This window comes from Neopelma chrysocephalum, unplaced genomic scaffold, assembly GCF_003984885.1.
Source record: "Neopelma chrysocephalum unplaced genomic scaffold, ASM398488v2 Primary Assembly neopelma1_108, whole genome shotgun sequence".
Lineage (NCBI taxonomy): Eukaryota > Metazoa > Chordata > Aves > Passeriformes > Pipridae > Neopelma > Neopelma chrysocephalum.
This window is the reverse complement of record NW_020897773.1, coordinates 3,559,002-3,576,551: the sequence shown is the minus strand read 5'-3', so window position 1 is coordinate 3,576,551 and position 17,550 is coordinate 3,559,002. Positions and strand designations below refer to the sequence as shown.

Sequence of the window (17,550 nt, the reverse complement as noted above, 5' to 3'; positions counted from 1 at the left end):
CTAAACATGCCAATAATAAAAGCATGCTGAGTATTTTAGTTCTTTTAGATTTCATCTGAATAAAACTACACAACATACATCAACCATCTGGTCTTTCAGGAAAAGCTTAAATGTGTCAAAAATAAGAGTCCTGATTCACTAACTTCATTATCTAGTTTTATTCCAATCTAACCTTATTGATCTAAATAGAATTATGCAGAAATGATGGTGGAATAGTAATGGAAGAGCCATAATGTTCCATGGTATATGGTAAAAGCAAGGTACTGAGTTTTATTTTTAATTCATCACATTTGTAATATCCAAATGTTGCACATTTTTATATCTACATGAAGAGGGAATTTCCCTAAGGCTTTTGGCTCAAATTGTATTTCTCACAAGGCTAGAAAATTAATTATATGTAAAACTTAATTATTTATTCTCATGAAAGTTCCATAGTTTGAAAGCTGTGGAAAGAATGAAAAGGACTTACCTCAATCTGTTTCTCTGCAGTTGCTCTCGTGGTAGAAATGGTATCAAAAAACTTTCAATAATTTGAGCAAAGGTTTGGATTTACTTTATGTATATGAGTTTGCAGTTCCAATCAGTATGTGTGATTAGTCATATTGCTAAACATATATTTTTAAAGGTTGCAGTCACCTATGGGCTACAGGAGAAAATTTTGCTTTTAAGTTCTTATTTCTGTTTTTCTGTGATCTTTGAGTTGTTTCAAAAATAACTAAAAGCTATGAATAAGAAGTTACATATATAATATCTAACAAGGGAAAAACTTTGTTTATAAATGTTTTAGCAGTAATTGATGTCCGGACCTGGAGTATTTAAGTGACAGCTAATCCGTAAATTTCGCTAATCGATGAACTTACATAAGAAAGATATTTACCAATCTGTGAAGGCTTATTTATATCGCAACATTATAGACTACATTGCACACAATTGAGATATTTCACAATATACTACTTCTGATGATGGAAAAGACTTCACTTTAGTAAATGGCTGCTAAAAATACTTTTTTTCCAGATAAATCTTTTTAAAAATATTTTTTGTCACAAACATGAAATATATATTTACCTTGATATGGATATTTTGTAATAGAATGCAGAGTCTAGTAAATAAGACATTTGGTTTCTGCTTTATCTTGACTCCTTAGACTAGTTCAGATACTGAAAAACCTGCAAAGCAAATCTAACAAGAGGGATTTTTCATAATGGTATATATGCCAGAAAGGAGGAAAAATTATGTCGTAACCTCAACGTCATCTAGGTGCTCCAAGATTGCTCTCTGCTCTGTCTGGGAAGAGCATAATGGGAAGAGAAATGATGAAATGTTACGACAGTTTTTGATAACTTGCGCAGGCTGCACAACACAGGCTAAACTTTGCAGCACTGAAGTACGACAAATTCCCTTCCTGTGAAGAAAGATTATCTCAGTGACAGGTCTGGAATAGCACCTGCTTGTTGCTGAAAATGCGTTCCCTTCAGGAAGGATGTACGCACGTTCCCGAGTGGTGTGTTTCCATTGGAAACATTTCCAATGTTTCCATTGCAGACTGTGCGTGGAGCAACGCTGGTTGACAGAAGCTGAAATCTAACCCAGTATTGCTATGCAGGCAGGACCTTGGCTTATTTTACATGTAAATATACTGGTTTAGGTAAAACAGAGCATTCTGGATATCAGAATCTCATAAATAGAGATTTTTAGTTCTCAAACCCCTACAATTGACCACTTAAAAATAAATGTCAGTGATAATAACAGAAACAGTTAAAAGTACTTGTTTTATGGAGATTTACATTCCTCCAGTATTGGATATCCACGTCTTGGTGTTTGCAGAGAGGTGCTGGAGTGTGGCCTTGGTGACGAGAGGACAGGACATGCTGGGTATGGCCTGCTCCACCAGACCCATCACAAGGCACAGCTGAGTCCCTCAAGCCAAGCTGGTGACAGCTCTATGAAAATACACTCAGAAAGTATGCCACTCTTGCCAAAATACTGGATAGATAAAGGATGAAGGAACAAAATGAGTGAGAAATAGCAGAGGGAACATCAATGTCGGAGCAGAGGGAGTGGCTGTGCACCTGGGTGGGTGTTTCACCCTCAGCCACAATTTTACCCACCACACCTCACCACTGTTTTGTTCCACCAGTTCTTAGGGGACATATTTGAGCAGAAATTTCAGCAACAAAGGGGCCAAGGTGAGAGGGGACGTGTGGAGAGTGCCTAGTCTAACCCCTCTGTTCAGAGTCAGAGAGTACAGGTTGTCTGGGTCACCCTCTCCAAGGATAAAGGCTGCACAACCACTTTGGGCAACCTGTGACAGTGCTCATTCACCCTCACAGTACAAACATTTTCCTTAAGTTTAAATAAGATTTCATATATTTCAGTTTGTGCCTATTGCCTCTTGTTTTCTCACTGGGCACCACTGAGAAAAATCTGTCTGCCTTCTTTACCTCCCATGCATCAGGTATTTTAAAACACTGAATGATTCCCATTGAGCCTTCTCTTCTCCTGGCTGAACAGTCCCTGATCTCTCAGACTCTCTTCATACGAGAGAGCCCTTAATTTCCTTTGGGGCCCTTTGCTGGACTTATTCCTGCATGCTCATGCACTGGGGATCACAGCACTAGGAGATAGTGCTCCAGCTGCATCTCAGCAGTGCTGAGTAGAGGGGAAAGATCACATCTATCAGCGTTTCTGCAACATTATACCCAATGCAGCAAGTGAAGCTGTTGGCCTTTTTTTGCCACAAGACCACATTGCTGACTCTTGTGCAACTTGTTGACTACCAGGATACCCAGATCCTTCTCTGCAAGGCTGCTTTCCAGCTGGTCAGGCCCCAGCTCATCCTGATGTGTGGGGTTTATTCCTCCCCAGGTGCAGGATTTGGCATTTTTTATGAGGTTCTTGTCAGTCCACTTCTCCAGCTTGTCAGCATCTGTGTGAATGGCAGCACACACATCTGGTCTATCAACCACTCCTCCCAGCTTTGTATCATCTGCAATTTGCATAAATTTATGTGCACAAATTACCTTGCTGCATTTGAGCTGATACTTTCAATGTGTTTCCCATAGTAACCTCAGTGCACAAAGATCTGACATACATCGGTCCTGGGCTTTATAATGCAAATGTTTCACATGTATCATTCTTGTCTTTAATTTCCAAAACAGAGAGTGTGGAGCAAATAATGAAAGAAATAGTTTCTTGAAAAGTGTTACAATACATTCTACTAATACATTGTGCAAGAAGTTTCTTTAATCTTTCTGATAACAGCAAATTATTACTCCTGTGCTGTTCAGTGTATTATTGCAGGTGAAAATGTGCAGAAGCTTAAAATGAAGATTTTTTTAAAAGTTCTCTCAAAATAAGTGCCATGTGAGGCAGATTGTTTTCTTTCCCAGTCCAAGAATGTTCTCTGTTTGTCTGCTTGGGAGAAGAGAAATTTCGGAAACGTACTCCTATGAAAAAGGACCTGGGCTAAATGTAAGGCTATAGTTTTACAGTTGTCGTCAGGAACACCATCACAGAAATTTTACTTAGCTGCAAATCTCAGTAGTCCACTCCAGTGAGTATGGAATGCCTGTAGACCATAAGCCATGGTGGCAAAGGTGGGAACTTTCTGTGTGCTGCAATTTCCTATTTGCAAGAAGATAAACAAGGCAGGGGAATTTTTGACCCCAAGATGCTACACAGTTTATTATTTTGTCTTTTGATGTGATATGACACTTGGAGATTCAGGGCACCAGTGGTCTTTAGATGTGATAGACAGAAGTGTTACACTGATAAGTGTAAAGCAGACCAGTAGCAGTTGTTTCTAAAAAATGGGATTATATAAAGACTGTACTAAAAGGATAGTTAATGGCTGTTCTTACAAATGGATAGATGCATCCATGCACCTCCTCTGAGAAAACACATCATGAACATAGTAACTATATCTAACAGCAGGTTATGTAGTAAAAGCTATCGTTCCAGGGAATTCAGCTTTTTTTACAAGAGTAGGGTTGAAAATTACTCTGGCACAGCAAAAAAAATCTATAAGAGATTATCTGCTTTCTATAAGTTTACATCTGTTTTTACTCGGGTAGTCTTTAAGTACAGCCATATTAGTGAATGTAATGGCACGTTTGTGGAAACAAATACTGCTATTATGGCATAGAAAATAGCAGACATAATAACATTGTCACATTATGTTACTATAGAAATGTTCAGTGCCAAATTACAGGGCAGCTTCAATACTGTCTGTTACCATAAGGGAATAATGTATTGGCGTTGTACTTGTGATGGTATAACTAGCACTGTGTCAGCACTTCCATTAAAATCCATTTCTGAAGGGTTAGAACTTCACCATGCAGTCTCTCCTGACTAGGAATTCAACATTCTTAATCACTGTGAGTAGCAAAATTTTTTTTAAAAATTCTTCTGTTTTATTTTTACTCTTTACAAGGAAAAATCAGAAGCCCTAATTTAATGGAGAGCTGTGTCAATATAGCAAGATGGGTTCATGTAAAACATGTTTGATTTTCTTGATATTTGGTTGTGTTATAGAGATATTGCCTTTCAGCTTAGACTATACCTGTCCTTGCCAGATTTAACTCCAAGTGAGTGTTGGCTTTCTTAACCCCCCTCCTGCATCAGGGGCTGAAATATGTATGTTTCCAGAAAATCAAATCCTAATTATTTTATATTGAACACACTGAACAGTGGATAATTTTGGCTGTTGATGAGGATCGTAGAAGCAAGACATGGTAAAAATACGCTAAAGTTTATGAGATATTTGGATATTGGAGTATTTGACAAAATAAAAATTACAGAAGGAACTGAATGATTCTCTCTTCAATGTAGTGTTTGGAGAGAGCATTAAGTAATATTGAGGTTATACTTTAAACCACAAAACTCCTAAATATTGAGTCAGCATGTAACAATAAGTGAGTGGTTTTATAAATACCAGCCACCTTCACTGCAGAACTCTGATCAAAGCAGGCACATACTCACATTTAATGAGACAAGTCTTATACTTTGTGAACATGTAATTAACGAGTATGTAACAATCCAGATTGCAAGGTAGGTAATTCAATATTGCACACAAGTGTAGCTATGTCTTTCCTTAGGCTTTAATGTTGTGCATGCACACACAATATTTATAATGTATAAAACATAGGAGTATTTGTTATTTTCTGTTATCCATGCCACTGACTTTTTACAGTTTTCTGAGCTATCATATGGTGTTGAGTATTGGGTAGTCATTCTCCTCTCACAATGTCTTCCTTCTCCTGGAATGCAAATCCAAGGGTGATATTCATTCTCCTTGCATTATCAGTCCAGTATTACACAAATGATGGATTTAAATAGATTTTCTTCACATTTATAATTGATTTAGCTGTTATGGATACTGCATCTTTTGGACCTTTTTCACATCTAGAGTGTAAGATCAGTCTTAATGCTACTTTTGTGAGCAGGATAAATACATAATAAAGAAGTTTAATTAATCCAGTGACTGAAAGCTGAACTAACCACAATATCCACTCTCAGTAGTACTTTCCAAAATACTATTACATATTCCTGGCTAAGACTTTGTACTTGCTAGATACCAATAAACATATAACCTGCTATCAAGAAAAGGGATAGAAAATTCCTCAAGAGCACCTTAAAACACATTTTATTTTCATCTCCAGTAGCTGAGAATTAAAAAAATCTGTCCCTGATAACATACCAGTCTAAATACTTCATATGATTACTTTGCCACAGAGGCTCACTTTACACAGGAGAAATAAAGATTGCTGGGCATAAAATTACAATGCCTGGCAAAATGGTGGAATGAACTAATTGAAGAAATCTCAATTTGTTCAGCTTATCTTATCTGATATCTCTCTATAATGAACATCTGGAATTTCTGGTGACAAATATCAGTGGCCTAATTTGTATAATCTTCAAAAGAAGTAGGACTTTACACACACAGTCTTGCAAAATGAAGAAAAATTTAGGTGTGTAGGAGAATTAGAACAACTGTAAAAAGGGCAAGGAAAGTATTGCAAGTGAGCCATGGCTGTCGACCAAGATGACTTTTTTTGTTGTTTTTATTAGAAACCAAATCAGGATAGACTGCATCTTGAACTGTCAGGCTCCTGTGATGTTATATAGCAACTCATGGTTGCTCCATATAGCAAGAACTATGGAGCTTGATGCATGGATGACAACATTTTTTCAAGGTTTTATTGGCCCAGCTCTGTTAGGCTTTTTCTCCTCTATTTTATGTGCATTTTGCAGTATGTAAATTTTGGCTTTTCACTAAGATATATCGGTCTATTAATCATGTAAATGAACAGACATGGTTTTCTTAACAGTTTGAAAACAAGTTTAAGAATTTTTTTCTTATCTACATACAAATTCTGGAGTAGTCAGTTAGACGAGCTATCCATGCCTAAAATAGTTGAGGAATTTCCATTTTCTTAAATATATTGCAAACTAGCCCTTTAAAAAATCAAGATAATAGAAAGTTGTTTGGCAGTTATTGTAGAAACTCTTAGATGTGAGAATATTTCTAACAAACAGTAATAAGTAAAGTTTTAAGTGGGATACTTGATAGAGAAAAAACCAAAAAGGAACTTGCAACGTAGCCAAAATACATTGGTGCAGTGCTTGTAGCTGAGACAGAAGCAAATATGCAACATTTCTGGCCTACTCAGAGTTATTTTCTATTTCACAATATTAAAAATGGAACATAGTGTCAGAAAATTGCAAGCTTCTCTCTGTCTCTGGAGGAATCAAGGGAGTAATTAAATTGGATTTTGGTATGTCAATAATATCTTTCTCTTATTAATGGCATAATAATTTTGTAAATCAAATTCTAGAAGTGTTTCCAGTGTCATAAAGGTGAAAATGATTAAGGGTTAATTAAATATATTCTCATGGAACTAAAATTGTTCAGTTGGGTATCGTTAGACTCCTTTCTCTAGAAATTTCAGTTATTACAATTTAATGGCATATTATGTACAGTTCAGACCTGAAATTTGTGTAGTCAAAAGCTATTGACAGTAATAAGCATACTGGACGAGTGCTGTCACTGTTCTCACAGATTTCTCTGAACATCCCAACAATATAATATATTAAAATCAATTTTAGATAGCTGAACTAAATTAATCATTATACACAGCATAGCTGGAATAGAAATATTAACTCTGTAATGGTGTCAGTCATTCATCTCCAACAACCTCAAAAAAAAAGGCAATGAGAGCCAGCTTTTTTAATAGGTGGCAGCTACAAGGGTCACAAACGGTAAGAAAGAAGAAGAAAAGCTTTCCCAAGCAGCGTCTTCTAATAATCTATTGTATGAGAATAGCTCAAAGTGTATAGGGAGAGTTTGGTAATGTATATCTATTTTATGTGTAAGATATTTAAGTACAATGGCACAATGGTGCTTCAGAAAGATGAAATTATTCAGTTTTTCTGTAGTCTCTACAGCTGGACTGGGGTTACTAAGGCAACCTGTTCTTCCTCAGCGTGTGTTCTGGCTTGACAGCTAGATAGGTGGGTTAGATTCGCAGTAACTACATACATATGAGGAATCTGTGTGCTCGTTGCAAAACGAGATTTTGTTGGTCCCTTGACACCATCTTCAGATACTTCTGTGTGTTCATTTGTGCCAGATGGTGCAGAAGATTAAGGCAAAGAAAACCCTTCCATTAAAAGCTGAATAAAGAAAATTATCTGAATCTGATATAGGTAAGTCGAGGCGTTTCAGAGTCCAAAGTAAAGATCTGAGCAATTGCTCAGAAACTGAAAATGGAAGCTTGCACTGGAGATGCAGTAAGGCACAGAGAAGGATAATTTATATAGACATTTCTGCAGCTTTCATGATTTTGTTCCCACACTGCAGGGTGGACATTGGACCTATTTTGACCATTTTTGGTCTGCCACTCCACTTAACTAGCGGTTGATCTAGATGAAATAGCTGTATTTTTCTTAGCACATACATCTATAAAGATGCCTATTCTCTCAATGTGACCTGTAATGTTTAAGATTCTTCAATATTTCATTTTAACTTAGGCTTATGAATCTTGTATACTGATGTTGTGTTTGGAAATTTTTGTAGCCATTTTCTCCTTAGGTATTCTAGGATATTATGAAAGAAGGTAACAGAGTCAGTAATAACAGTATGAAAAAATACTGATGGAAGCAAATACTCCTAGGACTGAAGGAGTTTTACAAGGTTTTAGTGTCTGGTTGCTTAATGAAGACAACTGCAAAATGAAGTCCCAGCCTGGGGAAAACCACTCCATAATAAAAGCAGTCAATACCCAGGTTGGGTATTGAAAAGTTGGAACTGTAGAAAAGAGGGTGAAGAACAGCTAATGCTCACGAAGCTCTTTGGTGCCCACAAACCCAATTAAAAGGTTGTGCTAAGAATGCATGTCAATATTGTGCTAATTCTGGAGGAATGCTCATGCTGCTAAGCTTTATGCTATCACTCTTCTTAATGAAGCTACACTTTGAATTGAAAACAGACATATGCAAAATCACATCATTGCACTGCAAACATCCACACACTGAAAAACACTTAAAATGCATGATATGCAATATTCATTGTCAAAGTGCATTAATATTTACAGACACCATTTGCAAGTAATCTCAAATTCTGAGTCTGCTTTACCATATAAGGTAATCCTTCCTATAATATGTTTTGCTGTTTAAAAATTCTCTCCCTTCTAAATAGTGCAACTCTTAAGAAAACTGCTAATCAGATCAATGATCTGATGTTTGGATAGGACAGATGATTTCTACCAGCAAACTGAAATTCAATTACAATTTGAGTTTCAAATCACCAGTTGAATGACTGATTTTAATACAGTGAAATCCAAAGACACCATATATATGGTCATAGCATTTTTCCCCTTGAAATTAAACCCAGAGATTTTGAAATTACTTGAAATTCTTTCTACTCTCCTTTTTTTTCTACTTTATCCCATCTTCTGGATCACCAAAACGTATTAGCTTGGCCTCAGGTTGATTATGGTCATGAATTTTCTCATGATCCAGTAGTAAGTGTGGGTTGACTTTCCTGTGTGGTGAAAAATTCATCAGATAAGTGAATTTCGAACACTGATTCTATAAGTGACAGATGGTCATATTAACTTGTTTAAATACGTTATTTTTTGCTTATCGAAAATAGCCTTTTCTTGTAACCTCATGACCCGTAATCGTAGCGGCTGTCACATATTTGAAATAGTTTTGTGGCTATCTCGTATCTCCTGTTTTGACCCTGAACCAGAACTCCTCTGAAGAGAGTCAGAAACACCACAACCCTTCAACACACCAGGAGGAACCCAAGGGACTCCTTATTCTTCCCCCATTATCCATATTGTAGAAGTGTATTTGTCATTAAAGTCCTTCTTCACTGTTTCTCCTTCAGGCAGCTGTGTGCTGTACAGCGTACACACACCAGTTACCCTGTGTTTCTGGGAAATGTCAGAACCCAATCAAGTACACTTGCGTTTTGCATGAGCAGTAAATTGGACACATTCTGGAACAGTCAGGTTTGCTATGCATGTACAAACCATCTGTATGGCTCTTTCACAAAGGGTTCAAGGCTGCTCAGACGTATCATGCTTGCTGCGACACACAAAGACCTGATATGTACATGGGCAAAAGACAAGTCTGAGATTCCTAAGGATCCAGCAGTTAAGCCAAACTGCTTGATATCTGAAAACATTGGACAAGTATGAAGAATCCTTTAACTTTAGCCAGAATCCTAAAGTCAAAAACAAGCATGTTCAAGGGGCTACTTGGATATCTACTTGGTAATCTTTGCTCTTTGGCCAAGTTCTGCTTTAGCACTGAGCTTCAGTCTTTCCTGTTTTATTCAGTCTTTTTTTTCTTTTTTGTCTGCTAAAAGGATGGGGACACATTTTAATATGGGTTTTTTTGTAATCCCTGAGGGGAAGTCTTTACAGGAGGAAATATTCAAAATGATAGTATCTCTGTAATTGAAAACACTACCAGGAATAAATGAAAAATTATTCCAAATTTGCTGGACCAATAGTGGCATGTCAGATCAAGTTCAGATAATTTCAGAACTCAGCAGATTAAATTTCTGTACAACTGAGGCCTGAACATTTTTGAAAATCATAATTTGGGGAATATTTTACTGAGCAATCATAATCCTATTTCCCCTGAATTTCTACCCTAAAGCTTTTATCTTTCTTGCCTCTACTTACTACCAACATGTAATACTAGTGATATTTAATTTGAACTACTTAAAGCAGCTTTACTGGAATGGCAGCCAACTTCAAAGAAAGCTTGTGTGACCCCAGCAAATGCACAGGGCCGAGAGTTGATATTTTCCCTGAAGATTAACCTTTTCCTGTGGATGATACTGTATGTCAGACAGCAGGGAAAAACTTGTGGATGCTGATTCATAAACCTATAATAAAAATGCAGTGTATTGTCATTTCAGATATGTAGAAAAGGTATTTCTTGCAATTTCAGTATTTCTGCACTGTGTGGGGATTTTTTTGATCCAGTTGATCACAAGATAAAAAGTTGTCTAAGGAATTGCTCCAACTTGTTTCTCCGTCCCGTTTTCTAGGAAGAAGGAAGTCAGGATTAAGGTCGTGTAATAGTAACAATGTTGTAAAAAAATGATGTTGAATTTAAGTGCTTTGGAAAATGTCAGTTTTGAAAGTTAAAACTGAAGTGTCTTCTCTACATTTAAAGCGGGAACAGCATCTTAAGCAGAAATATAAAATTCCCCTAGTACCCTTCTAATATAACCCTACATAGAAACTTTCCCAAGAGTAAGAATTCTGTTCCTTTTTTTTTTTTTTTTTTTAATTTCTGTAAACTGCTGGTCCCCTGTACCTTCCAAAATGGGGGTGTCAGCAGAAGTGGGGATGGCAAAGATATTTTTAAGACATGCCATGTAATTCAGCATCACCAGCGCAACTGCGGTGGCTGTGGCAGGACCAGTTGGGAGCAAATTTCAGACTTTTAAACTTCTTAGGCCAGCTCTGCATCCTAAGCCAAGATCTTGTGGAATATCTTTAGCTTGATGTGCGAGAAGTAATTAGTATGGGGAGAGGATGCTGGGAACTGAGAGTGATATTGCTCAGTTTGTGCAAAGTAAGTTATTGATGTGTAAATATTGGTGGAGTTGTGTGTTAAATAGTTTTTAAAAATGGAAAGAATAAGTAAGAAGATAATGTGGAAGGCTGTAGGGAATCATAACCTTGCATATAAGTGTTGGGAGTTGTACAGCCTTAGGTCATAAATTCTGGACAATACTGGGTAGTTTGAAGCAAAGTTCTAAGTGATCTTAAGTACTAAGCAGGTAAGGCCTATCAATTTTTAGGAATAATAGAAAGTATGAGGAAGACACTCCATAGGCTATCTGTACACAATCTCTTGTTCATTTTTGGGTTTATTTAAACTGAAATATGGACTATTGAGAAGCACCTGTACACCAGCAAATACTATCCTCTCATATAAATATTCTGAAATTAAATTTAATATGTATGTTTATGTGTGTAAAAATGTGAACAAGTACAGAATTATAACAGTGATCTCATATGAAGACAAAATCTTCTAGATTAATATATTCTCAGACATAATTTAAATTACTTCTTCATATCACTCTTAAGTGATTCTGAATAAATTCTTTTTTCATCACTCTATTAAAATATAATTGCTTTAAAAAAAAGAGTGTGTGTGGGAAATTTAGTCATAGACCAATAACAGCATTTTGGAATTTTTTTTCTCTGACTGATGCATATACCAGTAATCCTCTTTTCACATTAAGATGTCTTCTTAATGTGAAATTCTTAGCTGAGTTTCTGGTTTTTTTGGCAGTGCGAACAATTTGTATATTTTTTTTCCTGCTTGAAGATGAAAAAGCTATAAATCCAAAGATGAAGTTTAATATGAGTTTGCACATTGCAGATGTCCTGTTTTCTAAGCAGTTGTGTGAAAATTCAAGCATTTCATTAGACAGACTTGTTTAACTGGGAAGAGCCTTCATCTTTGTGGGCAAGTAAAATTGATAAAAGGAGTACAGAAGAAATATGCAGCTCAGAGGTCCCTGAAGACCTTTAGGATTTAACCTTCATTTGCTTTTTAATCTTAGCATTCTTTATTATTCTGTGGAAGCATGTGGTTTAGTTCTTCAAGTTGGCAGGTGGCAGCAATCCTGTAATTATATCTTGGTTCTATCCTGCCAAGGCACAAAGGAGAACCATGGTAATCCACTCCAGTGTATTTTCAGTAGTCACTGCATATTGCCTGTGCTTTTAGTATAAAATCCTATGTAAATCTTACTTCTAGTAATAAAATTCTTAAAGTTATATATATTAAAAAAATTGTTTTAACTTTTGAAGAAAGTAACATAAAATCATTAGACTTCATATGCCACTCCGCCATTGAGAGCAAAAAAAGTGTCTAATGATCATGAAAAATAAATGTTCCTGTCCAGGCTGCCTCTTTTTTTTTTATTTTGCCAAGGCTTAGCTATTTAAGATATGTAGATTATTTAACCTACATTTGTCCTTAAAATATGTTTGTCACCATTTATGTTCACCTTATATCAGCTTTTAAAATGAAAAGATTCGCAATGATATTTATTTCTACTGCCATCTATGCTCCAAAACTTTTATTTATTAGTATTTATATTCCATTTAGATATAACATGATTTATCTGTTCCCTCAGTTTAGTAAACATTTAGGTAGTAATTCTGTAGTTATTTATGACTGAACTTGAGGCTATTTTCAAGTGCTTTAAGACCTTTATTATTTTTTCCTCTTGGAGTGGCATAAAAAGGCCTTAAGTCAAAATCCAGTATATCTACAGAAAGCCAGAGTAATTACCTTAAGAAGATAGAATGTAATAATGCTGTCAGAACAGGAAATCTCTCCTCTGCCCCAGCCCCCAGGACAGCAAAACAAATGAAGGAGAGCGTGGACCCAAAAAGGAGATCAGAAAGTTTTCTTCTGGCTCTGACTGTTTTAACCCAGGTCATCATTGGGGTTCACAGGTACATTCCTGTTCACTACCCACAATGGTTCTTCTGCCTACATAGGAAGAATGAGTTTGGGATTCATTGCTATTGGATGCAAGTGGAACATAAACAAATAAATAAAGTGTTCATCTAAGCGACTGTGGTATTGCATACAGAAAGTGATTTCTGCTATGTAGGCTATTGTGCTATCCAGCAGATTGAAGAGGGTAACTTTTCAAGGAAAATGTGTCCAACATGTAGAGGATATGTCAGCATTAACATAACAATGAACAATTTTGTCCACTTCACAGTAGCAGCAATATTTCATACCTCTTTGTGAAGAACCTCAAGTATATGATGGCATTTGAGATCTGAGTTTATGGATGACAGATATATTCCAAAAAGGTGATAATGACAAAATAATTATTCATTTTCAATGCCTATTTTTATGTGCACTTTTTCCTGAAAGGCTTCGTAGCATCCCAAATGAATATGTTTCTGCAGCATGCTGCCTGTTCATATTAATGTTTGAGAGAGATATCAATGAATTTATTCATGAGAACATGTGTGTCAATTCTTCAGACAGTAAAATAAGCAACCAATGATGTTGTGGTTATCACGATTAAGCATCACCTCTGAAAATTCTTTACTTTCAGTGCTGATATTTGCCCTGTGTTTATGCTGGAGATAGTCAATTATAAAGACCAGATTGGAAGCAAATTCTTTGATGTTTTAAAAAGTAGGAAATAATTTTTTTACCTGTCTGAATGTCAGTTTACCATGAGTAAATTAAACTGTTCTGGAACAGAGACTGGCAGTTATTGCCAATTGTATCTCGAAGAGTGTGCTCTGGTGTTAGTATTTTTGGCAGGACTTTTTTTTTTCCTGTCTTTGCAACATGTAGCTCTTGCTTCATGGCACGGGTTTAAACTGGGGGAGATGAACATGATGATCAATTGGATGTAGTAAAAAGTCCTCCTGATATTATATTTTCTTCATTTTTATCCTTTCTTAAGTATTTCCAAATCTCCTTTTCCTTTTGGTGTATTTCAGTATTTTTGGTTATGGACTAAATTTTACTGTGAATTAATTTATTGGTAAAGCTGTCTTAAATTCACTGGGACCAAGATGGACTTCTAAAAAGCAACTATCTTTGTAGACAGCCAGGAGTACTGTCTCTGCCTAGGCCTTCATGGTTCTGATATGTTTAGTTTCCAGGGCTGAATGTGCAGAGCCTGTGCCTGAATGGGGATCTGCTGTGTAGCTGTACAAACCATGGTATGGCATAGGGCCATTATTAAATTTACTGTACGCTTCTGTGGTTCCTGGCAGTGCAGTCTCGTCTACTGAGAAGCCATTGAAATGAGCTCCTGAGGCAAAACATCCATTAAACTTTTTTCTTTAAAGAAAAAATCTTCTGCTAATTTGCTGCAATTTATGTTTGCTTTGTGATTCTGCAGCCAAGCCTGTCAATGAAACTGTGCTAATCATTAGGAAGTTAGTGCCTGTATGCATTCAGACATCCTACAACTAGCACTCCATAACTAAAGCAATATTCTAAAACGGTTTGGGGTTGTTTTTCCAGCGTGGTTAGAGGCTTACAAATCCTTGAGTATTTTGTTTGATGAAATAACTGTGCTTACAGTGTACTTTTTCCTTTTATATAGTGTAGTTTAATGATAGAAAATGGATGTCTCACAGATAAAATTGCATACTGCATGCTATTCTGTCCTGTCTCTAAGACTTAAGCCCTGTAATCTTTCAAAAATTGATCATTAGTTGCTTATCTTCTATAATGTTACTGTTGACTAAAAATTTGGAAAACAGTTAAATTAAAAGAAAAAAAAAAGACTAGGAGGCAGTAGATAGCAGTTTGTGGGAAGACCATTAGAAATAGAGAGTGGGTAAGAGAAGCATTTTGTATAAAAGGTTTCAAGACCCAAGAAATCCAAAATGAGAAAAGAAATATTTAACCATTTTAAAAATACTGAGTCAATTTTTTTTCCCCCTTTGGAAGATATACAGAAGTCTGTTGATCCTCTGTGAACCTTGTCATCTCATGCAAAAAGCTGCAACTGCATTCAAATTTTGAGTTAGCAAATTCTATTCCATTGTACTCCTTCATTTTTGAAATCTGTGTCTGTGTTGCTCATCTGAGAAGCTTAATACTACAAAATTAATACAAAACTACCCCGACTGTCATTTTGGGGAGAGTGAACAACTGAAGAGGGTGGTGCTTTCTACTGATATTTTAGTATTAGTTTGAAAATAGGTAAATTTCCACATCAGACAACCACGTAAGTGCAGGGATGAGTTTATATCTGTCACATGCAGCAGTTTATTCAGATAGCCAAGAATTTTTAGGTGACTTAAATGGTCAAATTCATATCTGTGTCTAGGATTTTGTCTGGTGTTTGTAATTGAAATAGTGTACTATCACATGCACTGATAGTAACAGTAATAGTTACTTTCCCTAATTGTTTCTAAATCCTAGAAAGATGCTGAGAATAGCTTGTGCTATCTGAGGCCAGGAGAGTTTACTTTATTACCAACCAATTCTTTTAGCTCGCTAAGCCATTTTAGATTCTCTCCTAACGTACTCGATTTTGTGTTATTCTGATTTTTTTTTCTCATTTTGATCTTAGTGTCATGATTAGATCAGAGGTTTTACCATGCTGGGATAAACCCACAATTCAACTCACTCACTTTTCACTATTTGTGAGATACCAGATGCTTCTGGTGAGCACTTGAAAGCTGAATGACTGAGCTTACCTTTAGGAAATTTTGAAATTTAAAACCTCTTTTTATATTTATTACTGGCCAAACTTTTGTTTCTTAAGCAATGAGATTCCTAAAGAGAGATATGAAAGAGAAGGTTATTCTAATTTCACATTTTGGTGAGGGGCTGGGTGGAGGAGACTGCTATGTTTTATGGTCTTATCAGAATAATGCCAGATCTTCACATTGCTTAATCCCTGTTTAAAACTTTCGACAATCCTGGGTTTAGGTTTCTAGTATACAAAAGATTGGTACATTAGCTACAAAAGTTCTGGATATTTTAATTAAATGCCATTTATCTTAAACATTTTAGCATTTAGTAGTATTGACTCTGTGCTGAAATTTCATTTTGCTTAGAATTCAGTACCTATGATTATCAGGGCACAATTGCAGTCTTAGTGCTCTCTGGTAAGGATGGGAAAATTGCTTAGACTGAAATGATTTGCAAATTTCTGCACATCAAGGGGTTGCCTGCCAAGATTCTGCTTTTCACAAATGTGAATCTCTCACAGTGGGAACACATATAGGCAATTGCTCTCCAAGAGATGCTTTATTCTCAAATTTGCTTTCCCTGGCTTGAAGCAGTTGCATGTTAGTTCCAGGTGCCTGTTGTGGACAGCTACTTCTGACCATCCAGACCATCATTTTAGGTAATTTTGCATCCTTGTGGTACTTGTTAAAAAGCCATTTCAGAGGGACATTCTGTGCCTTCCAGGTAGGACACCTTGCTGAGCTGGTTAGGAAGAACATGTTTGTTTATATCTCTAAAAGATAGATTGGAAACAACTGAAAGACCAAAACAGTGGGATGCTGGGAGAGGAACAAAGAGAAGACTATCCAGTGTCCCTACCTGGAGACAAGTGACTTTCAGGGAGATCAAAGTATTCTGCTGCCTCAGACAGCTCTCTGTAAACTGAAGGGAGAATATAAATTAAAAAGTGCAGACATGTGCTCTGATGTGAGGTTACTGAAATCAGCCCTTTAGCCTTTGTGATTTAATCTCACGACCTGTGGAGCACAGTTTCCCATGGCTGCATTCGCATGAGAGAAAGGATAACTGATTTTTCTTTCTTTAATCTTTCCCTTCTTCCACTCACTTTTAAAAAAGGAACAATTAGACAACCAACTGAACAAACCCACACACACTCTCTTGTCTTTATTACCATTATCTTTTGGACTTAAATGTTAAACTTTGAGCTAATAAATTTTAGAACATCCGAGGGAAAAAAAAGAGAAAATGCCTACTTTTAGGAGAGTTTTCCTGATTGGTTAATGGTCTTTCTTAGGAGACATCAACAAAGACACTCACCCCAAGTCATTGCCCAAAAAGGAGCCAATTTCCTTATCTTAAAAGTTGCCACAGAAGGCATGTTTTACAAAAGGCAGTAAACTAGATACAATGATCATATCATCATTCCTGATCATACAAATACTAAAATAATGTGATTTGTTCCTGTGGAGTCTCATAGCACTCCATAGGGCAGCACTTGTTGATAATGTGTCTTCTAATTTCATTGCAGCCATGTGCTATTTCTTCTTGGGTTTGGAACTCAAGGAAGAATTAACCATCTTAGTGTGTCTTCTTAGTACAAATCTTAATGTAGTATCTTTTTCAGACCACCCTGCAGAAAACGTGAAGTAGAGAGTGACTCCTAAGTAGCAGATGAAAAAGAATGAATGTATTTTAGGGGCTGGTATAACACACTAGAGAGCACAGTGAAAGTTGAGGCAGCCTGACATGCACAAAGCTTTCTTTATTCCAGGGATGTGTGGCTGATGACATACAACTACATCCATGTTA

The 17,550-nt window shown here is 36.3% G+C and overlaps 1 protein-coding gene across 33 annotated transcripts in view; it reads left to right on the top strand.

Moving 5' to 3' along the window:
* Positions 1-17,550, top strand: part of NRXN1 (neurexin 1) — a 713,001-nt gene that overhangs the window by 359,411 nt on the left and 336,040 nt on the right. The window lies entirely within an intron of this gene.